Here is a 17,542-nt window from a genome sequence, read left to right as displayed (position 1 = left end):
TTTTAGTTGTAGTTTTGAAATTGTTGTGCGAGGCAGCAGTTTAGGTGTTTACCTATGCCACCATCTTGGTTCGTATCGGGATTACAAATTTATTTGATCATCCATACACCAGGCGGCTGAGCCGGGGTGGGGGGAGGGGGGTGCCAGGGGCGCGGCTCCAGCACCCAGTGATGGGGAGTCAGTGGCTTTTAAAGGACTTTTGGCGGGCTTTTTTTCTGGGTGGAGACTTTTTTATGCATACCCGGAGGGGAGATAATGGAATATGGTCACCACACGTGAAATGTGGTCTTCAGCAAAGGGACTGTCTATAGTGAAATGACCTGTAAAGCCATTTCCTGGGGGAGGAGTATCAATTGAATTGCTCAATCAAAGCTAACACTATCTAAAGAAATTATATTTCTTTTAACATACTTTATTGTTTCCACCACTAAGTGTTACTTGGATATTAGTTCTATTATCAACCGATTTTTACTTTTCTTTATGGTGTTAGTTTTTGGCAGTTTGGTGACTCTTGTCTTTATATTTGCAGAAACTGTCAGCCTGTCTGTGGATCCTGCATTCTACTTATAGCCACATTCTTCTTTTGGAGGTTGGGTTGGGGGATGCTGGGAGTATTCTGGGTGGAATAGTCACAAGTTGCACTTCTGGGCAGCAGGCCCTGGGTTCTTCCTGGGTGTATCCAGCCACCTCAAATGCCTGCCTGGCCCTCAGTCTGGAACTCTCTGCTCCTACCCAGGCATCAGATCCTTCTATTCACTGCATGGCACCAGAAAGGAGGAGATGGTGGAGGAGGGCCAAACATCCCAGCTGCTCTTCTCCTAGACACTCCCTCCGATGACCTGGCAGTTGTTCCAAGACTCCCTTCTGCTCTTCTGCTCTTCTATCTGCTTCCTCTGAAGCCTCCCACTTCCTCTAATCATCCTTGTCTGAGTGTGTTTGGGGCTGTGATTTTTCAATAATTCCTTACAATTTCTGGTCAATTTATATAATCTTTTCTTGTTTTTCAGACCATTATGAATTTAAAAAAATTTTTTTTTTTTTCATTTCTAGGGCCTTAGGGTGAGAAAAGAAGGCTGAAACATGTGTGTCATTAGTGTGTCATTTTCACCCACTCTCTTTTTTTTTTCCATTTTACAGATGCAGCAAATGAGGTTTAGAGAGACTAAGTAACTTTTCAAAGTCACACAGCCAGGAAGTGCAGTGGGACTGGTAGGTATCATGATGATAATAACTGTCTGTTGGGATTGGTGTAATAATGGTAGCACAGAGACAGAGAAGCCAGAATGTTTTATGGACTTACTCTAGAGGCCTCCCTAACTTCAAAATATTGGGTCTATTCAGATTTTAAGTCCAAAAATATTACATATGGCTTTAATCCTATATAATAAAGAGGTAATATGCAAATTGACCATCATGCCCTCACAAGATGGCTGCCTATGACCAGGCCAGCAGGGTGGTTAATAAGGGACGACCAAACGACTGAACAAGCAGGCTGCGTGGGGCAACCAGGCTGGCAGGGGGGTTAGTGAGGGACGACCAAATGACTGAAGAGCAGGCTGCGTGGAGTGACCAGGCTGGCAGGGGGCAGTTAGGGGTGATCGGGCTGGCACGCAGAGGCAGTAAGGGCAACCAGGCCAGCAGAGGGGGGTTGTTAGGGGTGACCAGGCCGGTGGGGGGGTGCAGTTGGGGGTGACCTGCCCGGCAGCATGGGGCAGTTAGGAGCAACCAGGCCAGCAGGGGGGGCAGTTAGGGGCAACCAGGCAGGCAGGCAGGTAAGCGATTAGGAGCCACCGGGATCAGGCCTAAACCAGCAGTCAGATATCCCCCAAGGGGTCCCGGATTGGAGAGGGTGCAGGCTGGGCTGAGGGGAATTTTGTGCACCGGGCCTCTAGTAGGTATATAAAAAGATTCAAGCCTCCAATATTTTTTTTACAGAATACTTAGCTATTTCATTAAAAATGGTGCCCCTAATGAGAATTAGTTTCTTATTTAAAGATCAGCTTTACACACATTGTGTGCTGTATGACGAGGCAGCACTGCTCATATTGTTTAATTCCAAAGGTAACTGACTATAATTAAACATACCAATCTCTTCCCACCTCCCTGATCTTAGGTTTTGTAAAATGCTGATTATAATTGCAGTTTTTTATGATTATAAGTGGTATATGATAGACTGTCATTAATTAGTAGTTACTGTAAGCATTAAAGAGTGGTCTCTCAATAAAACAATACAACACACACTTTTAGTTTGAGCAAGATTTCTGATGATCCTCTATTTTATTTTGGAACTTTGATCTAAAAGACCTTTTTGCTTTCTTCATTTTTCCCACAAAACTTCTGCTTCAGTTAGCATTGCCCTTGGATCTGTGCTCTACTACACTTAAAACTTTTTTTTTTCTTAAAAATATTTTTATTGATTTCAGAGAGGAAGGGAGAAGGAGAGAGATAGAAACATCAATGATGAGAGAGAATCACTGATCGGCTACCTCCTGCACGTCCCCCACTGGGGATTGAGCCAGCAACCTGGGCACGTGTCCTTGACGGGAATCAAACCTGGGACCCCTCAGTCTGCAGGCCGATGCTCTATCCACTGAGCCAAACCAGCTAGGGCTACCCTTAAACCTTTTATCTCTTGCTCCTGGAAAGCTGAGGACCCTATCCATGTAAGCGAGATGAGAACAGTTGGTTTACAAAATCAGTTAATAAACTTTAGTTTAATTCTTGCTGATTCTAAGGAGACAAGAAAAAAATATTTCCCCAAACAAAACCCACCATAAACAAGGCTTGCCTACATTCCAAACAGCAATGCATTAGGAGGAATTGAATACATGGGAAGTGCTGAAGAAAAGAAAGCTACGGAAATGTTTTCATGAGAAGAAATGGCAAAACTTATGGGAGATGTTGAGAATGTAAGTCCTTGAACTGAGACTGATTGGGAAAAAAATTTATGAAAAGATTGTCTGCCTGAATAATAGAGTAACTAGCGACCTTGAACACAGAGGAGTGTAGAATAGGAGTGAAACAATGAAATCTTTTTAGAAGAGAGAATAATACTCATAAGAGGCAATTTTTAAATGAAAGACAGAATGTTCTATAATAGAAATATTGGGGGCCTGAACCACCTTGCAATTCATAGAGCAGGGAGCACCAGTGGCCTTGCCTACAAGCACATGGCTAAGAGAAGGGAGAGCAGCTTGAAATAAGATTATTAATGTCTTTGGAATGAGGCCAGTATAACATCCCCTTGCAAAGCTTAGCCAGATTCTTGCAAGATCACTGTGAACAATGAAATCTAATGAATATGCAAAAACAAAAGCCAAGACACATCTGGTTACACCAACAAGATGTTGAGTTGTTTGCTCTTTGAAATAAAAACAGCTTGTTTTCCTGCCTTCCAGAGACTTTGTAATATTTGCCCTGATTAGTAAAGTACTTTTCATCCAATTTCAGGCAAGAGCAATTGAACAGGACATATTATAGGGCTTTGATGGTGAAAAAAAAAAAAAAAAAAAAAAAAAAAAAAGAAAAGAAAAGAAAAAAAGATAAACATTAAGTGATATCAGAAAAATTTTGTAGGCCTTTATTCACGTACAGCTTGGAAAACTATAGTAGACTTTCTTGTTACTGTCTACCCAGTATCCTTTCCCTCCTTTGGGGTACTGTATCCTTTTTCCGGGTACCCATTTCTCCCTTTGGGGAACTATTCCTGCCCCTTTTCACAGGTGCTGGTGGGATTACCAGGCAAAGATTCCGTGCTGTGGTTCATTACTCTCCTCACGTTTCTGACTTGAAGGTGATGGGAATTTGTCTTTTTCTATTGGTACAGGCTTTAAGAAAGTGCCTGCTAGTGGAAAATTTTAGTTTTTGTTGTCATTGTTGTTGAAAAATATTATTGGCAATTTTGCCTAATGAGTTTTCTAAAAAAAAAAAAAAAAAAAAAAAAAAGGAGCCTCATAAGTTTTAAAAAAGGAAACAAATGCATGCTTGAGTATTCATGTATGAATGATATGAAATTCAGAGGGATGATGAAACATATAGCAAACAGGATTTTTAAAAGACATCTTGGAAAACCAAAGAGAAGGAATACTGCTAAAAAGATAAAATGAAAAAGATTGTTCCTTCAAAAGAAGGAACTGGAGTTGTATGTCAAGAGGGAGATTATAATTCTTAGCTTCCAGTGTATAAAGGGTGACCTTGTGGATTAGGTGAACCCCATGTTCCAGATGACTTTTAGGAGCAAACCTGTTATTGCATAAGTTAGCTCTCAGTAATTGTATCTACAGCCATTATCAGTGGCTGTTCTGGTTTTCAGTTGCTTTATAACAAACTATGCCAAATTCAATAATTTAAAACAACAACCATTTTATAGTTTCGTGGGTCAGGAATTCAAGCTGGACTTCGCTGCGTCATTCTTATGCTGCACATGATGTTAGCTTAACTCCCATGCCTGGTGCCTTAGCAGGTATGGCTTGAAGGCTAGGCTCAGCTGGGTGCCTCTCACTCTCCATGTAGCACCAGAAATACAAAAATTTATCGATATGTAAACCATCTGGATTTTAAAGTTTTAGTTTAAACCTAGCTAATAATAAATCTTGTATAAGTCTATAATAGAGATATATCTTTTATTTCCTCTTTAGTTTCTTGTTTGTGTCCTGTCAGGGTATTTTATGTTTTATTAGGTAAACTTTGGTGATTTACATTTTTCTAAAATAGCATTTATATTATCCAATATGATATTCTATATTTATGTATTATTTCTTTATCTATATATATAAAAGCCTAAGCGACTGCTCAACCATTCGAATGGTAGCTATGATGCACACTGACCACCAGGGGACAGACGCTCAATGCACAGGCATGGAAACATGGAATAGACTGATGGATCTCAGAGGAAAGGGGGGAGGGGGGAGGGCGAGAAGAGATTAACCAAAGATCTTACATACATACTAGAGGCCCAGTGCACAGATTCATGCACCGGTGGGTTCCCTCAGCCTGGCCTGCAGGGACTGGGCCAAAACCGGCAGTCCGACATCCCCCGAGGGGTCCCGGATTGCAAGAGGGTGCAGGCCAGGCTGAGGGACCCCACCGGTGCACAAATCCATGCACTGGGCCTTTAGTTAATGTATAAAATAAACACATTTTAAGTATATAGCTCAATAAATGTATCTGTATGTGTACACCTCATAACTAACAACTAGATCAAGAGGAATGTTTCTATCATGCCAAAAAGTCAATAGCCTTTCCAGTCAATAGCTACCCACCTCCTAGGGTATAATCAAATTTTTAGACTTCTATCATCAGAGATAATTTGTGGGGATTTTGCTATCATTGTGAATGGTGGGGAAAAACTTTCCTTCATGATTCCATGCCCTCGAGTAGACTACAAGTCCACAGCCCACCTGTTAATCAAGGCCACTGTTTACCTGGAAAAAAAGCCCTAACTTCCCCTGAGTGCCATCAGACCCAATGGGAGCTGACAGCTTCATGGTGTCCAGCCACCACAAGTTCAGGCTTTGATGCAGTTCCCAAGGTCATTTCCTGTGTCCCCTTCTTAAAAATACCTCTAACTTTTTGCTGGGCATCTAAAACATGCCTGAGTCTTATTAAAGACCTATTGACAATAGAAAGTATCAAAGGCAATATGCAGAGTAAAATGGTCTTCAGGAATTTCACTGTGCTATCTGGTTTTACTTGCTTTGTTTTGCCATTATTGTTGTAACATTTAAAATAAACTATAGCCCTGTCCCTTCTTTCTTTGAACTTATCAACAATGTTAAAATGGCTATAAGAAAAATACCCCATTGACATAGCAAGACTCCAACCAAATGAGGCCAGAGATTGAGGGCTAGAGGCAGCCTATCTAAGCGTGTGTGTGTGTGTGTGTGTGTGTGTGTGTGTTGGGGATGTGAGGAGAAGGGGTAGATGATAGTTTTCTTAGCAACAGCCTTCAAACAATGCTCCTCTTGCAAGCTTTCAGTTTTTCTGGAACTCAGGGAAATTCATTGACTACTTTATTTGTGTTGATTTATGGACTTTGTAAGCATGGACTTTTCTGTTACTTTTGTACAATCTGTTTTCTAGTTTTCAGAATTTCTTCATGGTTTTTAGTCTATCTGTGGTACCCTGCATCTTCCTGTCACAGCATTTTTTTGTTTGTTTTGTTCTGTTTGTTCTTATACTTTAACATACTTAGGATTTTGATAGGAATGTGAGTTAACTGTAGTGATTCAATTTACCAGCTTGAACTTGGAAGTTTGATATGAATATATTTCAAAACTAATCTAATAGGGCCCCAAAAACCAAATGCTCCATTAGGAGCAATTAGTTTAATATATTCAGACCTTTTCAGAAAATGCTTGGCTCTTGGTCCTTTTGAAGTAGGAAAAAGAATGAAATTGGATCTCATCTGATCAAAGTAGTTAACCAATTCTTAGAAAAAATACACTCCAAGAAATTTATCAATATTTCCCATACTTTGAAAATCTTTCAGAGCTCTCCAAAGGAAGGAGAGCTGGTTCAAACCTACATTTTCACCTCCGAAAACTCACCAAAGTAAGCAGTCTCTCACCTTGTATCAAGTTTCATGTTGTCCTTGATTTTCATACCACAAAAGATTAAAGATAATACCACTAATTATGATATTTAAAAAGAGCCCTTCCTGAGAATGATCTGCCACTGGTATTGTACTATATAAAGACTTTGAGAAATAGCTTTGATAATTTATACTCATTAACAGGAGAATGCAGGAGATTAAAGGTAGCAAGGGTGAATAGCCTCTCATTTTTGCAAAACTTGTGAAACCTTTTATTCACCTACTAAAGCCATTATTATGTAATAATAAAAAAGGAGGTGTGCTTCATCTATGAACTCAGAGAGGGAATAAAGACACAAGGAGCTATTTTCTCTCAAGAGAACTGTAGTGTTGTAGATTAAAGGTGGAAAGACAGCCATCATTTAAAGCAGCTCACATCTCCAAAGGATATTTATTCACAAACTGATTAGAGTTGGAAATGAAAATTATTCAGTTGGTGGGAACATTACAACTGCCCTTTAAAGTGTGATGGGAAAGATGAAAAGGAGGCTCACTTACCCTTTCCTTAGCATGCAGACCGAGATCAAAAAGACCCGTGTCCCATTGGTAGCCCTAATGAGCCTGCGCTTCTATTTAGCTCTTCAGCTATTTCCAGTGACTTGGAGGCATGTTGTCTGACAACCCTGACTCCCCCATTGCTGGAGGCAGCATCACATTTTGTGAATCTTTTTTTTTGGGGGGGGGGAGAGAGGAGGGAGAGGGGAGAAGTGTGATTTAATTGAGTTTTCCAAAATGGTAATGGAAATTAATGAAGCCACTCAACAGAGCCCTTTATTTCTTCCCCAAAGACTTGCTTTTTTTCTATTTCTACTCATCCCAAAATCTTTACAGTCATCTTCTACATCTCACTTCCTCTCTCACCCCCCCACCCCATCAGATCTACTAGCAAATCCTGTCAGCTCTATTCCGAATCTAATCACTTCTCTCCCCTTCCACTTCTTCAACTCAAGTACAGCTAATCTATTTCCATTGCTATTAGACTTTGTGTCTCGCTCAGGAACTGAGAGCTCAGAACCCTGCTGCTGTCCAAGTCAAAGGGATAAAGCCAGTTAATGTGCTGGTCAACTGAGAGTCAAAGAGATTTTGGGTTTTGAATGTAATTAAAAGGACTAATAAATTCAGAAAAGTCAGTTCCAGAAAAAAAAAGTCAAAACTTCTTTAAAAATTGAAACACTATTTCTCCTAAATCAAATTTGTTTCCTGATATATTTCATCAAGAAAGGGAAAGACCAAAGAACTCTTACTTTATTTCAAATGCCAAGTTCATACGCAAGGTATCATGGAGCAAAAACCCCTGTACACAGGATGGCTCCTTAAAATCACTCTTTGAATCATTAAAATTACCTTTCATTAGAAAGACAGAATTAGTTGGTCCATTCTTATGAAAACTCCCACATTTATATCTGTGTCTTCTATGGGCTCCACAGTTTCCAACACTTACACCCTTATTTTATGTACCATTATGAGAAGAAAAAAATACCTAAGATGGTATAAAAAATTGAGATATGAAAGCCCTATATGTTCCATGCAGGACTAAACAAGAAATATACTTGCATTTTTTAATCTTGGCCCTGAGTGAAAACAGAAAAATAATTTTCTGGAAATCTGAACCAAAAAACTGCTCAAGCAAATTTGCAGTCTAAATTCTCATTATCTATGTGGCCCCAACAATATCAAGCAGAGAATTTAAAGTGATCTAAGCTTGGCAGTGCCCCCAGGTTCTCTCTGGAAGAGTTCTACTTCCTTCTAGACTAAAATGCCATCCTGATCTCAGAGACGTTAACTGTCTAAAGATGTGTATCTAAGACCAATGATTTTCAACCTTTTTCATCTCATGGCACACATAAACTAATTACTAAAATTCTGCAGCACACCAAAAAATATATTTTTGGCCAATTTGACAAAAAAAAAAAATAGGTATAATTTGGATTCATTCATACCAGATGGCTATTGTTGTGTTGACTGTTGTCATTTTTTTTTTTTTACAATCTAAGGGAAAAGAGGTCAGTGCCCCTGACTAAAAAGTCAGGAATTGCCTATTTTTAAAATTCTTGTTGAAATTCGCTATCTTAGACTAAATGAAATCCTTCGCCATCTTGTTGATGTCTGGCCCAGCACAGCTTTTGAGTTCAGTTCTGCTCCATCTTGTATAACTACACAAATTTAGTTGTGTAGTACCTCAAAGGCTGATCAATAAGAGGCATACAGGCACACAAATGAATATTGAAATTTTTATAATAAAGAGCAAATTGGGCAGTGCACTCGGAGGTCCCGGATCTGTATCTTGCTTTAACAGTGTTTGGACCGAACAGACCCAGGGACACCCCTTCTTCCAGCCTCCTGCCACTCTCCTGCATCTTATCCTGTCACCACCTTCAGAGCCACCTCTGGGACCAGCCAACACACAGGAGGTTTTTTCTACCTTAACTCCTTATTGCCGAACAACCATGAGCTCCCACATTAGTCAGAATTATTCCCTGAGGTGGAGGCTGCGGCCAACCACCTGCCAGCCTGCATCTGCAGGCCTCCCACACCTACCTCTCTCTGGGCTTCTATCCCAACAGGGACGATGTGGCTCTCGAGGGCGTGCGTGGGCCACTTCTTCCGTGAGCTGGCGGAGAAGAAGCACGAGGGCGCTGAGTGTCTCCTAAAGTTGCAAAATAAGCGTGGCAGCCTCATTCTCTTCCAGGACATGCAGGAACCTTCCCCAGATGACTGGGCAAAACTCAGGACGCCATGGAAGCCGCCCTGGTCTTGGAGAGGAACCTGAACCAGGCCCTTTTGGAGCTGCAGGCCCTGGGTTCTACCCGCGCAGACCCTCAGCTCTGTGACTTCCTGGAGAACCACTTCCTGGGTGAGGAGGTGAAACTCATCAAGAAGATGGGCTACACCTGACTCACCTCCTGAGGCCGGCCCCAGGCTGGGCAGGGCAAGTATCTCTTTGAAAGGCTCACACTCAAGCACGACCAGTAGCCTTTGGAGACCAGAGGCCTTTCAGAGGCCCCTCTGCATTCCCTGGTGTCTCTGGCTTTTACCTGAGCCTCTTCCCAAAACTACTAGCCAGTCTTTTAACCATCCTGAAGCCCTTCCCATGCATTGGACCAAGTGAAACAATAAAGCTTTTGCAGTAAAATAAAATCTACACTAATAAAAGAGAAAGATACAAATTGACTGTACCTTTGCAACACCCACCAGCCAATCAGGACTGAGTATGCAATTTAACCCAACAAAGATGGCAGATTAATTTGCATATGCAGGCTCTGAGTGGCTGGGGGCAGGGCAGAAAGGCGGCTCCAGGCTAAAGGGAATGAAGTGCTGGCATCCAGGGGAAGGAAGGCACATTCTTGCATGAATCTTCGTGCATCAAGCCTCTAGTAAAATAAAATAAAATAAAATAAAATAAAATAAAATAAAATAAAATAAAATAAAATAAAATAAAATAAATAAAGAGCAAATTGAGCAAAAATTTCATCAGGACTTAACCTTCCTAAGTTCTCACTTCTCCTAGAGACCAAAAAGAGCAACAAGAAAAATGGGGGTGAAAAACCTCACAAAACACATTTTTAGAGAAACTAAAAGACAGACGAATCCTGAAAATTCCCCTTGACATGTAAGTGGTATCAAAGGCAGAGTGAACCACAAGCCTGTGCTGGAAGTTTCAGAGGTGTCACAGGAAAAACGGAAGTATGGCGGGGATAGGAGGGCTCATAGACCTTGGAAATCTCCTTCCAGAAGGAGAGGCTCCCTCTAGAATAAACTCAAATGGGCCAATGATTTGAATATAAAAAATGAGACTATGCAAGCTCAGATAATAACATGAATTCCTTTATAAACCTGGGATGTGGAAGATCTTTTAACTATGACTCGAAATTCAGAAGCCACTTAAAATTTTAGTAATTTGATTACATACAATAAAACAGTCTTTCATTAGATAAGTAAAAAGATCTCTGACACACTAGAAGAAATAGTTGTAATTCATATTTCAGACAAAGAGTTAATTTCCCAAATACATAAAGAAGTTCTAGAAAAATTAGAATAAATGATAATTCAGAAGAAGAGTAAGCATAGAAATTATAGAGATTTTCCCTCATGCTCTAATTATCTGGATTTTATGTCCTGTTAATTTTTGGTTCTGGTTAATATCTCAAGGTCAATGTATGACATGGGTAAAGAGTTTCGTTCATGATAGTAGATATAATTCATATTTCTAATAGTCTTTAGAATTTGGAACCTGTGCTTCTCTTCCTTTTATACTTGATAAGATTTTCATTCTTTTTACCTCATATGGTGACTAATGAAGCACTCATTTGAGGAAGCAGGAGAAGGGTCGGCTCAGCCATTTTTGTGGGGTTTTTTTCACTTGCAATAACATCTTCAACCAATATTTCTTATTTAATTAAAATCATATAGTATTATCTTTACATTACTTAACTGGGCACTCTTACACTGTAGTATGTTGCAATAGCTTGAAAGTGAAGTAATGAGTGAGAGTTCATGCTCTAATTCCCACATTTTCCCCTCAAACCAGGCAGATTAAGGAATCAGGGTATCACTAAGGCAGACAGGACAGCCTGGCTTCATTAGAAACAAAACTAGAAACCAGAAAGCCTCAGGATCTCAAGCCCTTTCTCTCTCTCTTTCTCTCTCTCTCTCTCTCTCTCTCTCGCTCTCGCTCTCGCTCTCGCTCTCGCTCTCGCTCTCTCTTTCTCTCTCTTCCTCCCTTTCCTCACCCAGTGTCTCTGTCTCTATTTCTCATTCCATGCCTTTTTCTCATCTTTAACTTTTATTCTGCTGATTTGTTTTTACTGCTCATGAGCAAATATGGTGACCTCAAGGCTAGTGAATTTTAGTAATTTCATGTCCTCAATGTAAGGGGTCAGCTAAAACTATCTCAAATCACCATCCAAATTAGCAAGAGCCAAATTCCAAATAGCTGAACTTGGGTCAGAGGACATGGGAAGATTTTCTAAAAAGCAGCTTTCACAAATGGCCCTAGCTATGTATCCTGATGTAGTCATCTCGCTGTAGGAATTGTCTTTTCCATTCTTTGGCTATATGATTTCTTCTCACATGGATGGAGCTGTGAATGGAAATGTGAACATTTGCTTCTGTGGTTTTCCTTTTTCTCCATTCCTGTATCTGGCTGCCTAATTGACACATTTGTTCACCATTAATTGGTAAGTACACTAAAACAGGTTGTAATTAATTCTGCTAGCCTCAGAGCCTTCTCCTTTTTGTGGTTACCTTGTATATCTTTGTTCTTGTTCATCATGTGTTGACTTTACAATTTAATCCTCAAAATGTAATATTATTCCCACACTTTCATATTGACTGTGCACATAAATCTTCAAGAGGGGTCAGTGATGCTGAAGTAAGAAAATGTCACAAAATGGTTAAGAAACAAATACAGTTAACTTGGGGGGAAAAAACACCATGTCATCTCTTGAGGGTACAAAACTAAGCAAAAAAAAAAAAAAGAAAATGGAAAACTCACTTTAAATAATTATGATAACCCATATGCTATCTATACTCAATATTCAGGTATGGGATATATAGAACGAGATATGGAAATCATATTGGAGTTGGAGGCAGAACTGGACATAGGCATACAGCGCAAGCTCAGAAAGAGCAGGAGCCACTGTAGGCCAGTTCCCTTTACGGCATCTAGACCACTCCACTCAGGATAACTTAACAACCATGAAAGCTAGATTTTGACCACAGCAGAGGCACTTGACAATCTAGAAAGAGCTAAAACCCACCAGCACTCCTGCTGTGGTTTTCTGTCTTGTATCAGAGCCAACAGACTCATGACCTTGTTCAAATGAAAAAGAAAATAAAGTGTTGTTGTTTTTTCCCTCCTTGTCAGGGAATTAAATGGTAAATAAAAGTATTTAACTCTACTTAAAGCCTAAAACAGGGCGGGCTGCGGGGGACAGAAAAACTATTTTGTCTGCCGACAAACTGGGAAGATGGGGAGAGACTTCAAGATTTTGGAGCATTAAAAGTGATGCAAAGCCCATTTAATGGGCACCCCCAGAGCTTTTTTTTCCATGCACCGCAATTGATTGCCATGAGATTATGATGCCATTAAAATTCACTCTGCCCATAAACTAATGCCGTAGAAAATGCTGACGTTTATAGCAGTTCCTACAAGGGACATATTTCAGTGTGAAAGTAAGTCCTAATGTAAGAACTTTATCTCAGTAAAGCAACATCTAGGAAGGGGGAGAGAAGGAGGAGGAAGAGAGGCCGTCCAAGAGTGCTGGGAGTTTTATTTCTCTCAATAATAGGTGTATGGATGCTAAATTTCAAAGACTTTTAAAAATAAATCTATTGGCCTTTGACAAAATCAATCCAAACCCCATAAACCAAGAAGTCATCCACTTGATATTAATGAGCCCACATTTGCATTTATTTGTCTCTTACACTAGACAAACCATTAATTTCGTGTTTATGCTTCCTTTGGAGTCTGAATGCTCATAGATAGATGGCCTCATCGAATCTCCTGCTGCTACATTAATATTTCGCTATAAATGATAAATTTTATCATTTTCCACAACACCCCTTTTTACTTTAAGAAAACTGTGAAAATACAGGCAATAAGTCTTAAGGCCTGAAAGCACAGCTTTTTTTATTTTTAATACTCTTCAGCAGGGATCATTAAAATAGTGATATCTTTAACATCAGGATACCTTTGATGGCCTCTAGAACTTAGAAGCCAAGATGATATATATCACCAATGAACCAACCTTTCTTGAGTAGAAGGTGGTTCAGTTGGCTGGAATTGACACACAGGTCCATTTCTGACCAACACTTGTGCCTAAAGTTTTTTCAGAATTTATATGGCAATAGATTCATTTCAAATAGAGCCTAATTCATTTGTTTTTAAAAGAAAAGTATTTGGAAAGGTTTGAGGTGGAAATATTTACCTCCAGGAGCTGGTTCTTACTTGGCAGGGCATAGAAATGGCAAAGTGAGAGGCAAGGAGTTCTACAATGAATAGATTGATGCTAAATGATACGCATTGTGTTGTGTTACGGAGATGGTCACAATCAATTCAGTTATTCTATTAAGTAATAATTGTGATGATGAAGATTGTGAAGATGATGATAATGACTACTTATTGGGCCCTTCCTACACATCAACAACCCGAGAGGCACTTACTACTGCTATTCTTAGCTTATAGATAAGGGAACTGAAGGGAGCAAAGAGGTAAATAGTTTGCAAAAGGTTTAACAGCTACATAGAATGATAGGTCTATTTGCCTCTTGTCACTGTACTGTTATAGTCAGATCCCCAAGGATCCCCCAAGAATGGTTCTATAAATGACTCAAACCTTTTATTTAGATCTATAAGACCCTCTTACTTCTGCGTTTGTAGTAGAGGTAAGAAGGATTTCATAGCCAGGAATTTCCAAGGGATTAACTTTGGTGACATCACCTACAGTCACAGCCTGAATCGGGTGCATGGAAGAACTGGAACAGCTCTAAACCTTTGGTCCAGGTGTTTTCTTGGAACATTCTGTCCTTCAAGCAGCCTCTTTTCCATTCTGACAGAGATTCACAAATTCAGTGTCCCCCACAGAAACTCACCACCTCTCTCAGATTCGTTCTATCGCTCTTTCTTACCTCCATAGCCTAAATGTACTTGCCCTTTGCTTATATATAAAGTATTTGCTACAATTCATGTTTTGCTTTGATGTTTCATTAAAATTAATGTTCATCTTTTTATATTTCTTATAAATATGCAATTATATCCAGGTTTTTTTAGGTTAATGTTACACATTCCATTTGGGGGAAGAATGGGCAAGAATTCTATCTTTGACCAGAATCCTCATGTTCAATTTGAGTCGTTTAAAGAAACTATTCACAATAGCTAAAATATCATCATAATAAAAATGTTTATAAATAATTATGGTGCCAGATATTTGATTTGACTTTTTTAAAAACTTCTGAGCCAAATCTGTGTTTAAGGACTGCAGTCAAATGTTTAACATGCAGGGAGAAACCAAGATGGCGGCATAGGTAAGCACCTAAACTGCTGCCTCGCACAACAATTTCAAAACTACAACTAAAAGACAGAACGGACACCATCCAGAACCACAGGAAAGCTGGCTGAGTGAAAATTCTACAACTAGAAGGAAAGAGAAAAGCTCACAGAGAATTGGAGGTACAGCAAAGGGTCTTTGTGTGCGCAGAGAGGAAGGGTGGCTGAGAGCCTGGCTGACTTTCTCTGGCGGAAGGGGGAAGGAAGCCCCTGACCGCACTGAGCCCCAGTTCTGACTGCACTGAACCCCAGTTCCAGGCGAGCCCCTGGGGACCCATGCTCTTGTCGGGAGAATCTGGACTCTCGGGCCGAGACTCGGGAGCCGGGGAAGGCAGAGGTCTGAAGGCGCGCACATGCGCGCAAGGGCAAGGCTGACGGGAAGCCAAGACTGTCTGCTTCGCCCTGAACTCCACCGCATCCAAGCTGAGCACAGAGGCTATTGCAATTTGGCAAGTCTAATCCTATAAGGCTGTCTCCAGCACCAAACTTCTCCCAGCGTAGACACAGCTGATCCTCACAGCCAACTGGCCTGGAGGTCAATTCCTCCCAGTGATACCAACAACAATCAAGACTTAATTACAACAAGGCTGTACACACAGTCCACAAAGGGGTGCACCAAGAGTGTCCACCTCAGGTTAACCGGGGAGGCCGACCCACTGGGCCATATAGGAAACCTAGCACACAAATCTACCCTACCAACTCAGGGAAGCAGTGAAAATGCGGCGTCAAAGAAACAGATCACAAACGAAAGAAATGGAGGAAAACAAACGACTGGATATAGAATTCAAAACCACGGTTATAAGGCTTTTCAAGAATATCCTAGAAAAGGCCGATAAATATAACGAGACCCTTGAAGATATGAAAAAGGACCAACTAGAAATTAAACATACACTGACTGAAATAAAAAATATTATACAGAGACCCAAAAACAGACTAGAAGAACACAAGAATCAAGTCAAAGAATTGAAATACAAAGAAGCAAAAAACACTCAACCGAAAAAGCAAAAAGAAAAAAAAAATCCAAAAAGTTGAAGATAGTGTAAGAAGCCTCTGGGACAACTTCAAGCATACCAACATCAGAATTATGGGGGTGCCAGAAGAAGAGAGAGAGCAAGATACTGAAAACCTATTTGAAGAAATAATGACAGAAAACTTCCCCCACCTGGTGAAAGAAATAGACTTACAAGTCCAGGAAGCACACAGAACCCCAAACAAAAGGAACCCAAAGAGGACCACACCAAGACACATCATAATGAAAATGCCAAGTGCAAAAGACAAAGAGAGAATCTTAAAAGCAGCAAGAGAAAAACAGTTAATTACCTACAAGGGAGCACCCATACGATTGTCAGCTGATTTCTCAACAAAAACTATGCAGGCCAGACGGGAGTGGCAAGAAATTTTCAAAGTGATGAATAGCAAGAACCTACAACCAAGATTACTCTACCCAGCAAAGCTATCATTCAGAATTGAAGGGCAGATAAAGAGCTTCACAGATAAGAAAAAGCTAAAGGAGTTCATCACCACCAAACCAGTATTATATGAAATGCTGAAAGGTATTCTTAAAGAAGAGGAAGAAGAAAAAAGTAAAGATAAAAATCATGAACAACAAATACATATCTATCAACAAGTGAACCTAAAAATCAAGTGAATTAAAAACCTGAGGGACAGAATAATCTGGTGAATATAATAGAATCAGGGGCATAGAAAGGGAGTGGACTGATAATTCTCAGGGGGAAAGGGGTATGGGGGGGTTCAGGAAGAGAGTGGACAAAAATCATACACCTATGGATGAGGACAGTGCGGGGGAGGTAAGGGCAGAAGGTGGGGTGGGAACTGGGTGGAGGGGAGCTATGGGGGGAAAAAGGAGAAACAATTGTAATAATCTGAATAAAGATTTATTTAAAAAATTAAAAAACAAAACAAAAAAACAAAAAACAAATGTTTAACATGCAATGTTTGTTATTGAAATCATGTATTGACCAGGAATGAGAAAGGCAACTCATTAGTAAAGTGACCCAAAAATTGTCCTCTGGAAAAATGTGGTCATGGAAATAAGTAGTTCAGATACTGGTGGATTACACTGATCCACATGGATTGCAAAGCAAGAACATAAAAAGGTAGAGCCAGCCTTCCTAGCCAAAGGGGTGGCTACAAGAGCAACTACATTGATTCTTTATGTAGTTAGCTAGTGGTAGGTGATTAGGGTGAAGGAAGCCATCAACCGCAATAAGAAATACTTGGAAAACTCAGTTAGGGCAGTGGTAGGTAAATTGTGGCTTGTGAGCCACATACGGCTCTTTGACCCCTTGAGTGTGGCTCTTCCACAAAATACCACGTGCGGGCGCGCACATACAGTGCGATTGAAACTTTGTGGCCCATGCGCAGAAGTCTGTTTTCGGTTCTCAAAAGAAATTTCAAACGTTGTACTGTTGATATTTGGCCATGTTGACTAATGATTTTGCCGACCACTGAGTTAGGGTCTTTGATGTCTAGCTAATCTGCATAGTAGCAGTTAGAGTGTATTGAGGCTTATTGGTGCAGGGCACTCCTTAAGTGCTTCACATTTGATACCACAACTAGTCCTTAAGTGGACATTAACATTATCCCCATTTTACAAACAGGGGAAAAGATAACTGCCTGGGATAACTGCCTTGCCTAAGGTCACACAGCTACTAAGAGAGGGAACTGGGGTTAAAACTCAGATAGTCTGACTCCAGAAGTCTCCTCTTCGCTGCAACACTGATTTCTTTTTTTAATGGTCATAGAATAACCCAGAAAAGAAGCCTGTTTTAATATACTACATATAGTTGCTGCGATCAGCTATTTTAATAAATTATATATTTTTCCAGGTCTTTAATTAGATTAATTTATTTAAAAAATGGCCTTCCTTGCCCTGGCTGCATG

At 40.2% G+C, this 17,542-nt stretch overlaps 1 pseudogene across 1 annotated transcript in view; it reads left to right on the top strand.

Moving 5' to 3' along the window:
* The first annotated feature begins 9,161 nt into the window (after positions 1–9,161).
* Positions 9,162–17,542, top strand: part of LOC308251856 (serine/threonine-protein kinase ULK3-like) — a 33,486-nt pseudogene continuing 25,105 nt past the window's right edge. The window contains exon 1 of the transcript in view: positions 9,162–9,311. The product of the transcript in view is annotated as a serine/threonine-protein kinase ULK3-like (transcript). The remainder of the gene's footprint in view (positions 9,312–17,542) is intronic.

The sequence above is a fragment of the Plecotus auritus genome (genome assembly GCF_963455305.1).
Source record: "Plecotus auritus genome assembly, chromosome: 6".
Taxonomy (NCBI): domain Eukaryota; kingdom Metazoa; phylum Chordata; class Mammalia; order Chiroptera; family Vespertilionidae; genus Plecotus; species Plecotus auritus.
Note: the sequence above shows the minus strand (reverse complement) of the source record. Positions and strands in the feature narration are given on the sequence as shown.